We start from the raw sequence: 18,756 nt of genomic DNA on the forward strand, positions 1-18,756 counted from the left end.
CTGACAATCTTAAATTTGTTTTGCTCATAAGAAGTTTAGATTCGAACACAGCTCTTTGAGTACCTCAAATAATAATCACAGAGTGCTGTTGGTGTTTTTCTTTCAAATTGAATTTTATGCAGTATATTTTGTTGAACAATTCCCCTTTCTGTGAAATTACACACAGAGTGAAAGAAACAAAAAACACAATGTCAACAAAGATTCGTACAGTTACAGTGTTACCTGTATTTAGACTTTCCTTTGGTATTATTACAGTGTAAACTGGCAGAGGAGGAAAATCATGATCCCAGAGGTTGTTCCTGGAAGCATCTTATTACAACTAATAGTAAACATTTATTTTGTAGCAACATCTACCACCATTAGTCTTTTCAGCAAATCCCCCGAAGCAACATGTAGACCTTTAAGTGACAAAAGCCTCCATTGACTGCAATATTGATAAGCAAATGAGGAAAGTCCAGACACTCAAATAATTCAATAAGCAATGGATAGTTCCAAACAAAGATAGTTCCAGCATTTAATCCTACTCATTTGCAGTGTTTCCCAGGCATGCTCAAATGTAAGTTGATGAAATGAAACATTTGTTTGACATTTTAATGCAGTAGGTGACCTTTTGTAAATGTAGTCCCTTGTGATTTAAAATGTCATTAGAGTATGCCTCTACATGTCTGTCCCTGGCTTGCCAAAAACCAGATGGACTAGAAACCCCTAAAAAGGGTGGAGATTGTTGCTTACACCATGACTGTGAATTGATTAGTAAATATAAAAAGACATGTTTACAACACTGACAACAATAACCAGGTGCCAAGACAAGTTGTTCAAGGTGCAACCTCTCCTCAACTTCCTCAATGACAGCTTAAATAGTATTCATTCTTATGCAATGCTCTCTGTGAGGATTAGCCGATGGTGCCATTCAAGGGGAAAAGCCTACTAAAGCAGTACATACCCATGAAGCCGAAGGGCTGGGGCTACCAACATGGCATTGTATACAAGTTTGACATTTACATAGGGTCCATTCAACCCCCATATTGGATTCCCCGATCTTGGTGCCAGAGGAAACAACTCGTTCTTTGACAACTGGTTCTGCAGTGTGGATCAGCAGGTGCTTCTCATTACAGAACTGTGAGACAGAACCGTCTTGCTGGCGCATTGAAGGCCAAAGCACACAAAGAGAAGATAACCACTCCAGGACAGCTTTTGAAAAATGGTCAACAATAGTAAGGATTAGAGTGTTACCGTTAGAGAGGGAAAGTCTGGTGACAAAGTGCAGGGTGAAAAAGGACCATGGGCAGCCTTGGATCAATAGAGGTCATAGGTATCCAGCATGTGGCAAGTGTGACCCTTGAGTGTCTCTGTCCAAAGTGGGCCACCAGAAATACCACCTGAAGGGAATTAAATCTATTAACTATTTGCAGGCATGATAAATTCCCTATGATCTAATCAGCACACAAATGTCATCATTCCTCAAGCACCAACTTCCAAGTGCTTCCCATTACCAACAACCTAGTTGTGCTCGGCTGGGGGGAGGGGATGGAAGCAAAAGACAAAAAGATGCAACTTTTCATCAGAATGGTGACAGAAGCTAAACTTTTACGGAGGTCAGTGAAACCAGCTTCAGGCAAATGGGAAATTGGAAGTTAGCTGAGCAGGGCTACAACTTTACTGCAGCCCTGCAGTCTTTACCAAACACTCATCCATGTTACTCAAGAGGGAATTGCTGACAGGTCAGGAAGTGGTGGTGAGAGAGGAGTAACAAAGCCCCCTGGAGGTGGAAGGGCTGATTGCAGACATTTGGCTTGACAAGGTGAGCTCCAACCCACTAGTTATACCTGCAGACCAGTCAATGATAGGGTTGTGGGATCAGGCCTAACATCAGTGGGGATTAAGGGGAGGATTTGACGTAAAACTGCATCATTTCATGGTGATTGCCAGAAAGAATGAGGGTAAAGGGAGCTGAATATTTGCCAAAAAACGGTCATCTTGAGAATTAGCAGTTAAAGGGTTAGCTAGGGTCTCAAGGGGAGGGCCAGATTAAGACGCAAAAACAATGATCTAAAAAGCTCTCTGTCCCCAAGTGCATGGGCCCCTCTGGAGGTTACTCAGCGGTAGGGTTGGAGAGTTCCGCAGGTGCAGGTTCATTGGCCCTGGAGAGACACTTGGGGTGTAGGAGACAAGAACAGCCTGCAGTCTCCTGGCAACATTCTTGCAGATGATTGTCAAACCTGATAGAAATGGACAGGAGGGGTGCATCCTTATTCAGCTACACTCCTGGATCCCTGACGAAGATTAACAAGGCGGTAAGATAATGTGATCAGGGTGGTCAAACGTATTCCAGACTTTAACCATAAATTCTTCCCATGTAAAGGATGTGATATTTTGTTGAGATAATATCTCCTCTGCCAATGCAGAGCTCTTCCCTGTAATAAACCCACCATATATTGTATTTTTGAGGCATCAGAGGAGCAGAGGTGGATGCAGGTGAGTAAAACATGAAGACAGGAATAGTTAGACAGGCACAAAATTCAAAAGGGCCTCAAGAATAAAATTTACTGACTTACTAAAGAGTTTTTCCGTAGCATGAGTACCATTGTGGTGAACTGCTGAACTGCCGGAGAATGGATGGCAGTGCTGGGTATACATACTGCTGGAGCGGATTGTTTGATGATTCACAAGTGTGAGGTGGAGAGGTGAGTCAGCCACTCCCCAATGGCAACCTGACATTCACACACACCACACAAGGGCAGGGGTAGAAGGACAGAGGGAGGCACAGCCAAGATCCAGACAGAATGGAACATGTTACGTGAATTTGTCTGTAAAACATATTCAGTTCTGAATGAATTATTATAAATATCAAATGAAATTCATTAGCAGACATTGTGAGGAGCTGTTTGTACCATTTTCCTCAAGTGTAGCAAGTTAATCTGCTTCAAGAGAGACAAGGGGGGATTGGTAAGAATGGAAAATGTGAATTTGTTTGTGAAGCATGCTGCAGACTAAAGATATTGAATGATTATATTAACATTAAACATTAAATTAAATAAGAAATAAACTTGTGTTTTGTTCGAAAAAGGATGTGTGTCATACATTCCAAATGAGAATTGGGAATTATAAATAAATAAATACAGGACAAGAACTTTTAAGTATGTGTGTGTTTGTGTGTTTAATTTATTTAAGGATGTATAATGAGTTGAGTGATGATCAGGCTTGAAAAGCTTTACCTTCTGGACAGTTGGTTTATTTTTGTATTTAGTTTTTTTGTACATCATGGCATGTGGGATGCTTTTGTCCAAGAGTCTAGTCTCTCTCTCCAGCAAATCAACATTTAGGTGCTTCATGAAAGAGGCAATGGTCCTCGAACAGCTTCTCAACTTACTGAACTACATCAAGGGCCACTTTCAATGGCGAACAAAGCACACATGGTTCTTTCAGCTTCAGTGACATACTGAGCACTATTATCATTGTGCTTAATGGCACTTTGTTATTCATCACAAACGTTTACATTTCTTATTACTTTATTAACAATGTCACCTTTAAGGTGGTGGTGAAAGCAGCGGTCTCTTTTTGTGAGATCAGGAGCAGCTCTGTGCTCCGTCAGCTCCCCTACTCTCAGGCTAGGGCTAGGAAATGTGTCTTCTGATTCCAGGAAGTTTGCCAAAAGGCATTTGTCATCATTCTTATAGCTTCCTGTTTTCGCTGTCGCAAGAAACTGGCCAACCGATATTGATCAGAGTGCCTGGTGAAACTCTACTGAAATTGGGACTGCAGTATGCAGCTGAATACATATCCCATCGAGACGGTCTTTGGTAAACCTGCTGATCCACACAAACAAGATTCCCTGGGCCAGCATGTCTTGTATAATTAAATTGTAGATGTGAACTGTTAAATTCCAGTTTGCACAGGCTTCCAGCTACCATTCAGTCAAATCCTAGGGCCCAAGCAAGAGTTGGTTCATGTCCTGGGGGAACTTGATGGCTTTTTGATTTTCCTCCACCATGTGCAATATATGGAGAGACTACATGGTGGTACACCAATGATGGTCTGGTAAGAGGAGGGTCATTATTCTGGCTCTACCATGTATTCAGCCCTGCATTATACATGCTGATGACATTTCTGGCCCAGCTTGTCAAAATGACTTGGCTGAAATGCCTTACTTTACACATTCAGGCAAATCTTCAAAAGCATCCCCTCTTGAAATACCACCACATCTTTAAATGCACCAATTACAACACAATTGGAGGAGAGGTCCTTAGTTTATTTTTCAACTGTATTTAGGGGAATGGTAAATGTCTGTCCACTAACTAAAGCACAATTTTTTGCTTTGTTTCTTTTCGTTTAGCTGGAATCAATTACACATGTCTACTAGTAATTGGAAAGTTTTTGTAAATTTTTCAATTCATACTTAAAATATGAGTATGAATCTGCTGGCAGCCAGCACTGTCTATGACGACCCTAATGTGTGGCTGTGGTCACGTAACTCTGTACATTCCGGAAAAAGGTATTAACGTAGTTATTGTGGTCAGGTCATTTCATATCATTCTATTTTACTCTGTGTTTTGGTTTTCGTTTCTTTCCGATATATACAAACAATCACAGGTTACCTTGTATCATTGTGGTTCCATTTTGAATAGGTTTATTGACAATGTGGTGATGTCTGACTCATATTCTTTGAGCACTCTTATTTTCCATCCACTACAAATACCTGTGGGTCCTGATGCTGTTGCTAGCAACCACAACCACACTGCCTTGTTAGCTCCCTAGGTTGAATAGTTCAATTTGAAAGCATTAATTCCCAGGATTTGCTGATTTCGGTGTCATATAGTTTGCTGTTACTTACTGTAAGTAGTGTAGTCAACCTTGTAATCAATGCAGATTATGGGTTAATATGTTTCCAAATGTATTTACTGCTGCTGTTTGTCCAGCTTGAATCCATTCAAACAGAGGTTAGTTTGGAACTATTGACTGCTACATGAACCACAAAACTGTGTTGTTCACAAGAAAATCATGAACACGTCTTCTTCAGTAAGTCCAAACATTAAATAGAATAGCAGTGGTTTCATGGTTGAAATATGATATTGAACATTACATAATGAATATTTAGAGAGGCAGTCTGTGGACATGTTGAAACAGTTTTTCCGAGGAGTTAATCTCTGTTAGTATTTTAGAGGGGTGGCAGAGAGACTGTACACCCTATTTTACATTTCTCATTTTTCTAAAGTTGCTATAATCACTTGTTTTTTTTTAAAATTAGCATTAATGTGTATGAATGGAGATTATAGTAGTGATGCAGTTGTTTCAGTCTCACCACTATATAGTCTATTATTTTCAGGATTAAAGCTGAGATAAAACAGCTGACAGACACATTTTGTGAGAAGCTTGTGAAATAGCGTAGCACTTAATGGCTAGAGAGACTGTTTCTTTGGTGGAGGCCAAAGAAGAGCTAAAAAATGATTCAATATTATATTTAATATCAACTTAATGTCAATACTGTTTAAACATTGAAAACTCCCCACATGCAAGCATCGGTAAAATCTAGCACAACATGGTGTGAATTGAAACGGTTTATCCCAGAGTTTGTCTTTCACACATGCACAACACAGCAGGGGGTTCTCTGCACGGACGTGTTCACAAGTGCATCAAATCCGTAATATTCAGGTGAGAGGTGGAGCAGCAGGCCGAGACAGGAAGTGACTCTCTGCTGCAGAGATCACATGATTTTCTTAAGAACACAGACATCAGTCGGCTCTTGCCACCACCAACTCCCTTGACATCTTTGTCTGTGTCTTCTACGAGTGTGTTACCCTTTTTCACCTGGAGTTATTAGAAGCGTTATGAACAGCATGAAAACTCACCAAAGTCTTAATCCCAACCCTGATCTTATAGAGCCACATGCATTCTTTTTTCAAGGATTAATTACATTAAAATGCGTCCAATAGTATCATTGCAGCTAAATTATCCTTTGTGCAATATGCATATAACACACTCTAATTTAGAAGACACATTTATTCTTGTTTTTCCATGCTCATGCACTAAGCAGACTTTGAACCCTCCAAAGGCCACATAACAAATGTAGAGGGGCTTTAATAATGCCTAAGCCAAGATCTGTGGTTACAAGGGACCTAATTATCCATCTTTTTTTGTATCATTCTTATTTGGTTCACTTTTATGAATGTACTTGGTGGGCAACTTAAAATAGTATTTGCTCTGATGAGGACAACCAGTTGTCTGTTTCAAACTACCAACAGGGGATAACATCCTGTGTGTCATTATTTCTACATCCTCCCTCAATTAAAATAAATGTTATTTTCATTGTTGGAAAGTCACCAACTGCACAATAAGGACCCTAACCGTTTCAATTACTTCCTCTTAATCATGTAGATTTAGTAGATTACACCTGTCTTCAAGGGTTTAATAGAAGTTCAACCGTGTCATGACTCAAAGAAGGAGATACGATTGTTACAGTGCTATTTCAAAGTAAGCAGGAATAACTTTTAAATAGATGATGTATTGTCAATGTTTATTTCCAACATCTGATAGGAGTGATAGTGAGCAATTCCTCACGGGTATTAGAGCAATCCTCTTTACTGCATTCACTCCCAGCTTAATGTTGCACCATGCACCACTTCCACATGACAATTTTAGAAGCAACGACATTTCAATTGGCTAAAGAAACATTACATTAAATTCTTGCAACAGCTGACAGCCATGTGTAAGCTATTGAACCTTCATTCAGCTCAGTAACCTTGGATTAATATCCATATTTGGTGATTCTGCACTTAACAATTTCCACTCAGTGCCAACATTTAATTAATGCAGAAAATAGTCTGGTCGCTATCCACCTCTCTTCATAAAAAGCAGATGTTTAATGCAGATGTGGCTGGGTTTCTCAATGATATTGTAAGGTCCTGACCTTATTTGTAAAGTGGTTTGAGATAGTGTGTGTGCGCAGGTCAGAACTTGTAGAAATCATTTCGAAAGAACAATTGAGTCAATATGATTTACTATAATTGAATGTAAAATGAGACCCAAGACTTTTTAAACCAATAAAGATCATTATAACTGGCCTGCTGCACGACTTCTGTGATTTAAACACATATTCTTTGTCTTTGTACGGGTGCTTTAGGAAATGTGGCGTGTGTGGCTGCCTCCACAGGAGTGACAATCGTGTTTGGTGGTAATTTACACTTCACAATATTATTATTTTTGAAGCTTGTTTGCTTTGCACTGTTTGTGTATATGCATGTAAAGCTTTGGTGTTTGGTAAGTACTCTGGCTCTGTGTAACTTTTCCCTCTCACCATGTGTGGTTACAACCACACATCCTTAAGCAGGTTATTTTTGCTGTTTTTTATGTAATGATTATTTTTTACAACGTTCTATACAAATTTCATATTGGTATTATATTTGACAGATGTTAAATTCTGTGTTATTAAATAGTAAATCAATTGTGTAGTCTTGGGGAAAGTCCTTGTCTCTGTCCATCATGTCAGCTGCATTGTTACAGTATCTGTGGTGTCTCAATGGTTTGAGTATTTAAAGGTCCAGTGTGTAAGATTTAGGTGAAAGGGATCTATTGGCAGAAATGTAATGTAGAATAATCCTCATGATGTTTGTTTCATCTAAATTGTATGAATTGTAGTTTTCTTTAGCCCAGAAAAGGCCCTTTATATTTAAATACTTTATATTTACATTGAGGGGACCCTCTCTACGGAGGCTGCCATTTTTTTTACATTAGTCCAGACTGGACAAACTAAACACCTTTTGAGTTTTAATGACAACCGAAGACTACCACGGGTTCTTTTTCATGTTTGGAAGGAGAGGGTGAGGTGAGAGGTGTTCAGCTGCAACATGCAATTTCAACACTAGATATCACTAAATTCTACACACTGTACCTATAAGGTCAGGGTGACCTTAATAAATAGTATTTCTTTATTTTCTAACAGGGCCAGGCCTTTGACAGATGGACATAAATGCAGACAGACAGGCAAACATTTCATGTGCTGAGGTGTCCTTGGGCGAGACAGTGAACCCCACATTGCTCTAGTCTAGATGGTGAGTGATGTGTGATAGAGAGTGTAGTACATAGATGCATTGTATGAATGTGTGTGTGAATGGATGAAAACTGTACTGATAAGTGCTTTGAGTGATCATCAAGACTAGAAAAGAGCTTTTAAAATACAGACCATTTCCAGACCACTTCCCATATAAAAGGACCATGTCCCTAACAGTGAAATAAAGAAACAGATGATATAGACAATGATACTGTATTCTTAAAGGTACATTATGGAAATTTACAGAATTACACTACAAAGTGAAAAAAATCTGCACATAACATTTAAAGTAACAAAGTAAAAACCTTACTTCAAACTATTTGAATATGTAAAAGCCCCTCAAAATGTCTGTGCACATCCCTGCAGACAACAGTTAACAATATACTGTCAAGGCAAGGTAACGGCATAAGGACCAGTCTGATGACTCACTGTGGAAAACAGGCTGGTGTAAGAACATGGGGAAATGAGGAACAGGTGTGTAGGTAGGTGGAGGAAGTTCCAGTGATTGTGATCAGGAAACAGGTGAGCAAGTGGATCTGGAAACAGGAAGGAAAGTTTAGGGGCAGGTGGATTACGACAGGAAACAGAAAGCTAACATAAACAGGCCTCAGGCAGGAACCATTAGGTGCGTTCGACATTATGCAGCTCCGACTCACTTGATGCATGCTGGTTAGAATTTTTCTCCCACTTCATCCAGTGCTTCAAAACATCATCAGGTCACATGACCTTAAAACTTTGCAGGAGCAAAGTGACTGCAGTCAGTCAGTTGCTCTCTTCCATGTATACATATATATATATATATATATGTTTCTCTTTCATTGCTTTGTGTCTGTTATGGTATTTCTCTGTTTATTTTTTCTCTCTCCAAGAGAATGCAATGAATTTCATCTCCTTCTGTCAGTTAGTTATTCTGTGTATTAACGCATGGTCACTCACACTATAATTTTAATTTTCAGCAGAAAGAAACTACATTGTCCATTGTAATCGTCATGCAAAAACAAAGCATCCGATTCATCTGCAACTAATAATCAAATGACGGAAGATTGGCCATTGTTCTAGTCTCACTGACAGCTCGACAATCTTTACCTTTATCCAGAACATGTTTTTCTAATGCACAAAACATTCTTGTCTGGTTAAAGTTGTTATGTTACTAAAAAAAAGAATGATGTTGAATGTCAACAATTACATGCACAACTATGTGAAATTCTCTTCCAGGAGAACATAGGGAGTACGCCAGACAGCGAAAGCTCACAAGAGAAATAAAGTGGAGGTCAAACAATGGTCACGTGATCAGATGGCTGTAACTGTCTCTTTTCTGCTGCCAGTAGATGATTTCTTATAAAGACCATCTGAATGAAAACAATTTGTCCAACTGAAGAATCAGTTTGTCAACGCTTTATACTGTCAGCCACTGGTGTTGTGTAGCACATTTCCAAACTACCCTTTTCACAGGTGAGTATAGCTTTGGCACTCTGGAGAGAGGAGGTGCAGAGCTGGCTCAGTTCATTGGTACAGCTACTTTGAGTTTTTTTTTATCAGAATCAGCTTTATTGGCCATGTATGTGTACACATATAAAGAATCTGACTCCGGTTCTCCCATTGCTCTTAAAGTACAGAGATAGACAAATACTCAAAAAAAAGGTGTAACAACCTTAGACACAAGTGCTGGTGGACTCAAGTGCATGACTCAGGCAGGTAGTGAATATAACAATTATAATATTTTTAAGTCAAAAAGGTGCATCAACAAAAGGCGCTCTCACAGAGGATCAAAAAGTAATACAACAAAACACTAGCAAAACTATGAATCAAACAAAAGATTGTAAACATGAATAAGCACTCAAACTTGGCTTGGTGGCAAAACTCTCTTAACGCTTAAGGACAGAACAAGACGAACTGGCACAGGACAAAGGGAGACGAGGACTATTTATACATGAGGAAGGGGAAAACAGGTGAAACCAATCAGGGGCGGGGAAGACGATCACCAAGGCGGGAAAAATCACACAAAGGGAGGAAGTCAGGGCCTGAAACCAGAGGGAAAAGGTGAGTACCAAAATAAAAGAGGAAGTGCACGACGAGACTAGACATGAGTGAAGTTTAACTTAACACCGAGTGCTCAAAAAACACATGACTAGACATGAATTAAACACAGGCATGAACTTAAAACATGAACATGAATAAACTTAGCATAATTGACGAGACATAATACAATGACATCAAAGCAGAATAAGGTTAAGCATAAACAATTAACGACTATGTACAAATATGAATATTAATATATATACAAAGTATATATATATATATATACATATATATGGACATAACAACACAACAATGACAGTGAAATTGAGAAATAGTGCAATGATGCAGAGTGGAAAGATGCTTGAATAAATATGGAAAGAGTGTCACAGGATACTTTGTGGAGGTAGGTGGAATGTATATATATATATATATATATATATATATATATATATATATATCTAATGTGGTGTATATAGGTACCGGATTATTGCAGACGGATTGTTCCTGACACTGTATGACTGATTAAGTGTTCAGCAGAGTGACGGCCAGAGCAAGGAAGTTGTTCTGGTGTCTGGTAGTTTTGGCATCACATTGTTATTTAAATGCAGTAGCAAGTGGACTGAGTAGGAGAGCGACATACCTGTGAGACGTTGATCTTGGCTGACGCTCTATGGAGACCGCAGGCTGATGAAAAGCTCAAGGGAGTGCCGACAAGGACTGAATTCCCCTGATCTTGTTTTGCAGTTAAGAAGCCATAAACTGAAGCTGTGTGTCCTTTGTCATTTGAGAGACACCACCTTGGTAAACCCATTATGGCAGCCAATGGCATCAGGTCAAAACTGTACTGTGATGTAACGTGTGAACCATGCTTGCTTATTATTAAGATGACAATAAGTAAACAGAAGTTTGGAGCCAACACAGGCAGCTCATTATAAAGCCATACACTGACTCTTTGCTCTCTCCATCCTGCAGTCAACCTCCATCTTTGCTGTGTTAAGTGTCTTATTATTGCTCTCCGTTAGCCAAATTAAGTTATCCTTCCACTTTATTTTGCCAAGAGGGAAATGAGACGTGTCAGCAGAAAGTAAAAATATCATCAGCAGCCTTGTGCTATGACAGATTAATTGGATTATAGTTGCATTTAGCCTAGATAAGTTCCTGCATGGGGACCTGGATGGTGACACAGATGGATTAAGTTAGAGACTGCTACACTGATGGGAAGAGCTCTTGATTGTGTAAGGTAAATGCATGGGTGACATTAAGTCCAACTATTTCGTGCCCCTGGATATTGTTGTACTCAGCGATGCTTTCCACTGGCTGTTTTTTAAAAGTCATTTGGCCTGAACATTATTCCACAGATGCTGCTTTCATTGTTTCCCCTGCAGTGGCCACTAAAAGTAATTTTATTGAAAAATAGTACATTTTTAGAGGGTTGGGAAATGAGTGCTTTAAAAATGTTATGTGTTTTGATTTACATTTGATTTTCTGTCAACTCAGTGCTTGACTTTTATTCAAGGTTGAAGGCAATCATAAAGTTGAGACTTGTTACCTTTTGCCCACACCCTGCAGCAGCAGTATAGACAGATCCACAGCATAGTTAAAGGCTTAATTAATTACAACGTAGACCTAATTCATGTTGGTTTTGTCATCGTTCCTGTTACTTCTGATAAAATTATACTCTCTGGATTTATTTCTTACTTCTAGGAACAAGCTAACATCTTTAAATGAAAGCAGTCAAACTCTCAGACAGGTTTTACAACAAAGGACCAGGTCAAATTATATATCACAACACAACTATATCACCCATCTTAGTGGACATTTGTATTTAACTGTGAATAGAACATATAACATTAGAAACAACAGTATACACATGGGATAAAAGTAAAATAAGCACTTTTTAATCAGTGATAACACATAGAATCAATATGTGCAACTGGTATCACACAGGACAGCAGTTCAACCTCATCATATTGGTGATGGCCGTGTCTACAGTGGCATCACTGTGTACAACCATGTTTTTTACATTTCCACTAACCAATATTGGGACACATGTATAAACTTCCCCTTTAAAGATGATGATCCATATTTTAACCTTGCAAGCCCAACTGTGAGACATTTTAAGTTTAGGATGCAGACTGTTTGGGCTTCTCCCAGCTCACCTTCTCTTATCATCCTGAAGCTGCTGTCCAATCACAGTGATGCATGACAATAGCTCAACAAATGAAAATCATGTAGCGCAACACAAATAGAACAGATCTCAAGCTGAGGTGGATCATTATAATGAGTTTTATACTTGAACATGTTTACATGCTCTAATCTACTGAAAATGCATCTTTAAATACATTTTTTCAGCTTCTGTTTGAAACACTCAGTTTTAGCTCTTGTCTCAAGACGCCCTTTTGATTTAAGAACAGTCGGCTCTGATTGGCTAGCTGGCCTTCCTGTTGTGATTGGTTGCCACTTCGAGCATGTGTCGGAAATGTCAGCCTCCGCTCCTGCTCTAATTGGCTTTGTTAGGGGGTATGCCAGACTACCAGTTTGGCGTGCATTTTGTGCAAATGTGATGCATCGTGGTGCGGCTGTATCAGCCAGACTACTGACAACGTGTTCAGGAGCACTTTTTTCTGTGGGGGAGAGGAGCTCCCCTTACAATGAACTTAGGGCTTACTGCAGCCCTTATACACAAGAAATACACAAGGAAAGGAAAAAAAAATCTTTGACCACATCAATTCTAATTAATTCTTATGTATTTTTCTATATTTCAGTTTACATTTTGCAGTCTGAGATAATACATATTTACAGCAGCTATGGACAACAAACAGCTAAAGAATGACTCATAGTAAATTATAGATAATGCTTTAAACACAAAATGTTTTTTGTGCTGATTTAAATACCTTCATACTTTTTGTTGATAAGTGGAAGTGAAAGAACACTGCACCAGAAACAGACATGGTTGTAAAATGACTACTCTGCAAAGTGGAAAAAAAATTATAAGTACTGATAAATACTTATTTGGATTAGCTGAAGGCAAACAACATTATTTTGACCCACGGTGAAAACATCCATCACTACCTGTTGTAACATATGTGCACACAGTGTCCTGTGCGATGGAGGATTACCCCCAACACCACAGATGTGTTTTGTTTCAGTTTTACTTCCACGTAAATCTCTTCAGACACTGTAATCTGGCTAAACAGTTGGCTTGTTTACAACCTGTCTAATGAACATCTGAACGATCAGATTTCCTGTCCTATCTCACTTCATCTTGTTGATACTGCCGTTTTCCCAGATGTCAGCAATTACTTTGGTAGCTACAGTGTTATCATAACAGTATGTCCAGAGCTTCAAAGATAAGTAGTATTAAACCTGAATTGTTTTTTGGGAAAAGTGAATTTGTTGCGGAAGGATGGAGGAAAAGTACGAACAGATAAACAGGGTATGAAATTAATTCTACCCAGTCTGCTGGCTTTGAGCTGCAGTTTAACAGATATGACCTGACAAGCTACGACTCACTGATTTCAATTTCTAGATGTACAGCCCATCCACCCACTCTAAATATGCCATTGTGTGTCCGTGTTTTCTTTAATAATCCTAAACCACAAAGATAGATGTAATAATTATTTCAGAAGCTTTAAATAGATGCCCCTGTTAGTTGGTTTATTTAATTGTCAGACTGATTATCGATCGCATAAAGGTTTCCAAGAAAGAAAGTGTGTGTTAACATCCACACTCTCTCTACCTTGATCCACCGTCTGACACCTGGCTTCATGCAGCTGTTACCAGTCCTCAACTCCGACCCTGCTGCTGGCTGCCGGACATAAGTCAACCCTCGTGCATTCTGAATATGAAATTTCATGGTGTCTACCAGATGTTCACACTAAATCCAAAAACAGAGATATCATCCAGTTTGACTGCACCAAGTCAGTCGTGGTTATAGCATGTGTTCCACATACAGATGTTTGTCATCTCATCATCATTTTTATGTGGAGTTTAGTGTCAGTGTCAGGGGTGGCTCTGCTCTGTGTGTCCCATAGGGAAAAAGAGCAGGTCAGAGCAGTGAACCAGCAAGGCATGTGATAGCAGCACAGCTGGTGGGAACACATGTAAGGGGCTTGCACATATGTTAAGTATTTAACCTATCAAAGAGATTGTAATCCAGTGAATTGAGAGGATCACCATTACAAGTGTCCTTTGAACTAACTTTTAATAAAGATAACACCCCACTGTGACCTTTTCTATCAAGCAACCTCATCAGATCCAGATGCCATAAAATGGGAGCTCATTAAATCTAGGTTTGTCCAATTTCCATTCATCTTCTTTCCTTTTTTTTTCTTTTTTCCTGTGCCCCAATTGATATTGTGAAGATGCTCTTGTTGAATTATTAAGACTCTTAATGACAGTGCATTCATCTAACCTCACTCAAAATCTCCTCCAGTGTCCCAGCCATTAAGTCTGAAGCAAACGGGCAGCAAATGTACATGGGAGAGAAGACAGTGTCTTAAGCCGAGAAAAATAACAGATAGAAAGTGAAGGTAGACAGAGTACTGAAGGCAAGCTGAAATAAGCATAAAGAGAAGCTGCTGCAAAAGCACTGGAGCCCATCTGATTTGTGCATTAGAAATGCGATGGGAATTAAAGCATTGCACTGTGTGTTCCTGTCAGATCCATCTAACTGCCCAGAGCTGCTATGCACTACACTCATGTAAAAGCGAGACTGATGCAGTGAGCTCACTCACTGACTCCAAACTGTTTTAACAAAGGTAGAATGTAGGAAATTGAATTAAGAGGTTATAATGTCATGTCATGTGTAATGTGTGTAGTGGAAGGTTTTAAAAAGAATGCAGACTTTATGAAATAAGGTTAATATCCAGATGGTGTAAAATGAGCCATTACATGGGTTTAATAATATAATAATATTATTATGATATAATAAGTATTTCTGTCCCAGGAGGTGTCCAAAATATTGTTCAGAATAATAAATAATAAAAATATAATACTTCCCTTTTTCTCTAAGGAGCTGTTACATCTCCTGTAGATCTAGTCAGCTGAACACACACAAACACACACAAACACACGCAAACACACACACACACTCACACTTTATCCTGTGATCATGATAAACGAGCTACGACATGAGTCAACAGATACTCTTCTTCACAAACCATTCTCTACTCATATTTCTCATTTATTTGGCTTGAATTATGCAGTCCAAAACTCTGTTTTAAATAATTTACCAGTGTGCTGCTCAGTGTCTCCGCTAAATTAGATCCAATTTCAGGCCCATGTCAGGCAAAGCTATGGCAGTCATGCAAAAGCTGCCTGAATGCACAAGCTGAATGGTTGCTCGGCTGTGTGCATGCGTGCAAGCATTTCAGTGTGTGCCAGTATGAATCAGTATATCTGGATCCATGACTATCTACAGTGTCAAGATAACCCTTTGGAATAACCTGGTTTTCTGCATTAATATGTTTTAAAATATGTGATCTGATCTTCATCTAGGTCAAATATATTAAACAGAAGGTGTCAAAGCTGATAACTCTCAAACAATTATAATATTTGCCATTTAAACACACATATAAAACAGTCATTGTCCTGGTGGAAAGAATAAGTGAACTATGTGGTCGAGCCACAGCGGCTGATCAGGCCAGCTCATTATTCTCTTGAGCTAATTCCACAGCATCTCTGTCGGGTTGAGGTCTCTGATCTGATCTCAGCCAATCCAGAAGGCAAATCGTCCTAGTTTTAAGTGGCTCTGTAGTAGATTTACTTCCATTTCTAGGGTCATTGTCCCACTGCATCATCCAATGTCTGCTGATCTTCAGCCCCATTATCCTGTTTCAGTGAGGATACATTGTATCATTGCAATTAAGTTATATTTGGAAGTAAGGCTCTATTCTGGGACCTCTCTGTCCGTCCACATGTATACATGGGAAGCCTGAAGGTAGGGAAAGCCAGTCTTCCTACCATACCATGAGCCTCTATGGAAAGAGGAGCAGGGGGAGTACCAGCTAAAAGACCCCCAGAGGGATTGAGTGGGTGGGGTACAGCAGCACAATATTAGTTTTGCCAATTGAATGCATAGGAGGGGATTAGCAAAGCCATTAGCTAACGTGGGCTGGCACCAAGACCTGCTGCTATCAGATGATGTACTGGATTGTGGCTGAGCTTGACTGCTTGGCTTCCTGACCTGCTTGAACTAATGTTATGCTCAATAAGATGCAGTGCTTCACTAGAAATCCATTTTCACCTTGATGTTGAGCTGTCCAAGCCAAGAGGCAGCAAAGCCCTAAATCATGATGATCCCTCCATCATACTTTATATTTGGAACTATGTTTATCTGTTGGTGTATTGTTTACCTTCACAAATGTAGTGTCAAGGTGCTCTGAAGCAAACTTCTTTTTTTCAAGGAGCAGCAGCAGCTTCTTCTGTGATGTCCTGCCAATTATTCCCCTCTACCTCATTACTCTGTGCTTCTCTTTACCCTTAGTGAGCATCTGTTTTTTTTTTTTTTTTTCTTTTAGCTGGATGCTTATATCTAGGGACAATAGCCTTAGAACTCAATCTCCATATATATAGTTTGTGTGACTATGGATTGATGAATGTCTTTTTTCACTTTTAATGCAAATCAACAATTCAAAAAAAAAAATTAACCAGCTCTCACCAGTCTGGTTTTGTTCCACCAGTCTGACTATATCAGGCAACTGAATTGTCAGTATGTGTTTGCATGTGTGTGAGAAAAAAAAGCTCTATGAGTGGTGGTCAGTGTTGATATTGAGGTAAAAAAAAAATCAAAAACAGCGATAGGTGTACAACTATTTTTGTTTCATTGTGAAACTGTAGCCGGACCGAGGACATCAGCTGAGTAGGCAGTCCATCAGTGTGGCCCACAACAAATTCCACCGGTCCACACCTGAACACCTGAGATGGATGTTGATAACAGGTCTGAGGAAGGTCATTGATTGGACTCTAGATTTGCAAACTCTAATTTAACTTGGGGTTGTATCATCAGTCATGTCATATCACATGCTTTGTCCAGCCTACATTGAGAATGTTTGACTGATGTATTCATTATGTACTAGAACATAATTTAAGACAAGCTTATACATAATTACAGATTCTTCTACTTCTCTAACCATGCCCAAAGGCATTAAACCCTGTTGCCTGCAGGATCCGAACCCATCCAGATCATTTTCTTTAGGGCAATGTTGCAGCAGATTGTCTGGTGTAATTCAGAATTAATTTTGCGGTCCTATGCTCGTAGCTTCAAACAGGGCTCCCATATGGCACCGTGTGGGCCACTCTGCAAGAGGGCAGATGCAGATGTGTAGACCACAGAGGGACGCCAGGCATGAATCTGATATGAACTCTTTCTCCCCTTATTGGCTTGTAAGTGCCATTGCTGTCATTACCCAGTAGATAGGACAATCAACAAAGGCTTTGTCAAACTTCGCCTGGAGATGACTTTTGCTCACATGGTTCTGGGTACAGCAACTGGCGTCTCAGGGCGCCATCACAGATGTTGGATTATAACAAAGCAGCCAACGGCAGGAAGAAATAAGTCAAAAGAATGGGCCCTCCACACTTCATCAAGCTCTAGTCCTCTGCTGTTGTTAATAGTTAATCAACACATCCACATCTCAGCAGATCAAGGTTGGGTCAGCATTCAGTGATGGTTGTGTTGTAACTGCAGCTTTTAATAAGGCTGATCGTTGCAGGTTGAGGCACAGATTACAAATCATCATCTCCTTCAAAAGAAACTTCATTAAACAAACAATAAGAAATGATTACCTCTCCTTCCCACTGATGCTGTAATGATAACATCAATAGGAGGTAAACAATATCATGGAGACTCATCAGATCTAAACAGTGAAGTGAGAAGTACTTGGCATTGGTATTTTGAAGAGTAGTATGACATGAACGAGCATGTAAAATGTCAGGTTAGCTAAAGACGTACACAACACAGCTGTCATGTCTGATATGTGAGCATGTTTTTGAGTTATGTGTGCTGCCTTTACCGGTTATACGTAGGGTGAAACCTGTGGCCAAAAGTGTGGGTTGTGTTGGTCAGTGTTATTTCAGACATGCTTCCAACTTTGTTACAGCAGTTTATGTATGTTTTATTCTGCTAGCATCTGGATGTTCGAAGTCTATACTGCCAACAGTTATTTTATTTTTCATTGTTTATTTGATGCAGTGACAGGGGAGGTCACACATACGTGCAAAATGTAATGGATAACAAAAAGTCCAAGAAGTCCAAGACAATAAAGTCAACAGTAAAATCAATATATAGAGGAACATCCCAAGAATCTTATAATCACATTCTTAATGATTAAAAATAACAAGCTTACATCACTAGGTTTCATATAAGCTGCAGTACACACACTTTCTTTCTGAAGCTGTGATGGTTATTCGTATTGTACAATTGAATATAATGCAACTTATTCCAATTTCTTGCACCATGCACTCTAAAAAAACAAGCTTCCTTGTTGGAACACCAATACCCGAGCAGGTTTTAATAATGAAGTGGCAAAATGATGTTGAATCAAACCAGTTTACCAGCAACTTGTGCTTCACAATGCAGTGCAGAAAGAAAATGCAGGTGCTCCTCACAGCTGAAAGACAGAAAGGGAAATACTCAAACCTACAGACAAACAAAACAACAAAACAAACCAAATACATATTTTGGCATTCAT

The 18,756-nt window shown here is 39.3% G+C and overlaps 1 long non-coding RNA gene across 2 annotated transcripts; it reads right to left on the reverse strand.

Moving 5' to 3' along the window:
- Window positions 1-106: 106 nt before the first annotated feature.
- LOC138411846 (uncharacterized) lies at window positions 107-9,280 on the reverse strand. 2 transcript variants are annotated; one of them, XR_011244334.1, is made up of 4 exons: window positions 8,701-9,280; window positions 8,474-8,580; window positions 2,556-2,711; window positions 107-1,379 (listed from the first exon to the last, which is right to left on the reverse strand). It is a non-coding gene; the product is annotated as an uncharacterized lncRNA (long non-coding RNA). The 2 variants fall into 2 exon arrangements; XR_011244333.1 differs by lacking the exon at window positions 107-1,379 and adding an exon at window positions 1,516-2,273.
- Between the last annotated feature and the right edge of the window lie 9,476 nt (window positions 9,281-18,756).

The sequence above is a fragment of the Paralichthys olivaceus genome, chromosome 10, assembly GCF_024713975.1.
Source record: "Paralichthys olivaceus isolate ysfri-2021 chromosome 10, ASM2471397v2, whole genome shotgun sequence".
NCBI classification, from domain to species: Eukaryota; Metazoa; Chordata; class Actinopteri; order Pleuronectiformes; family Paralichthyidae; genus Paralichthys; species Paralichthys olivaceus.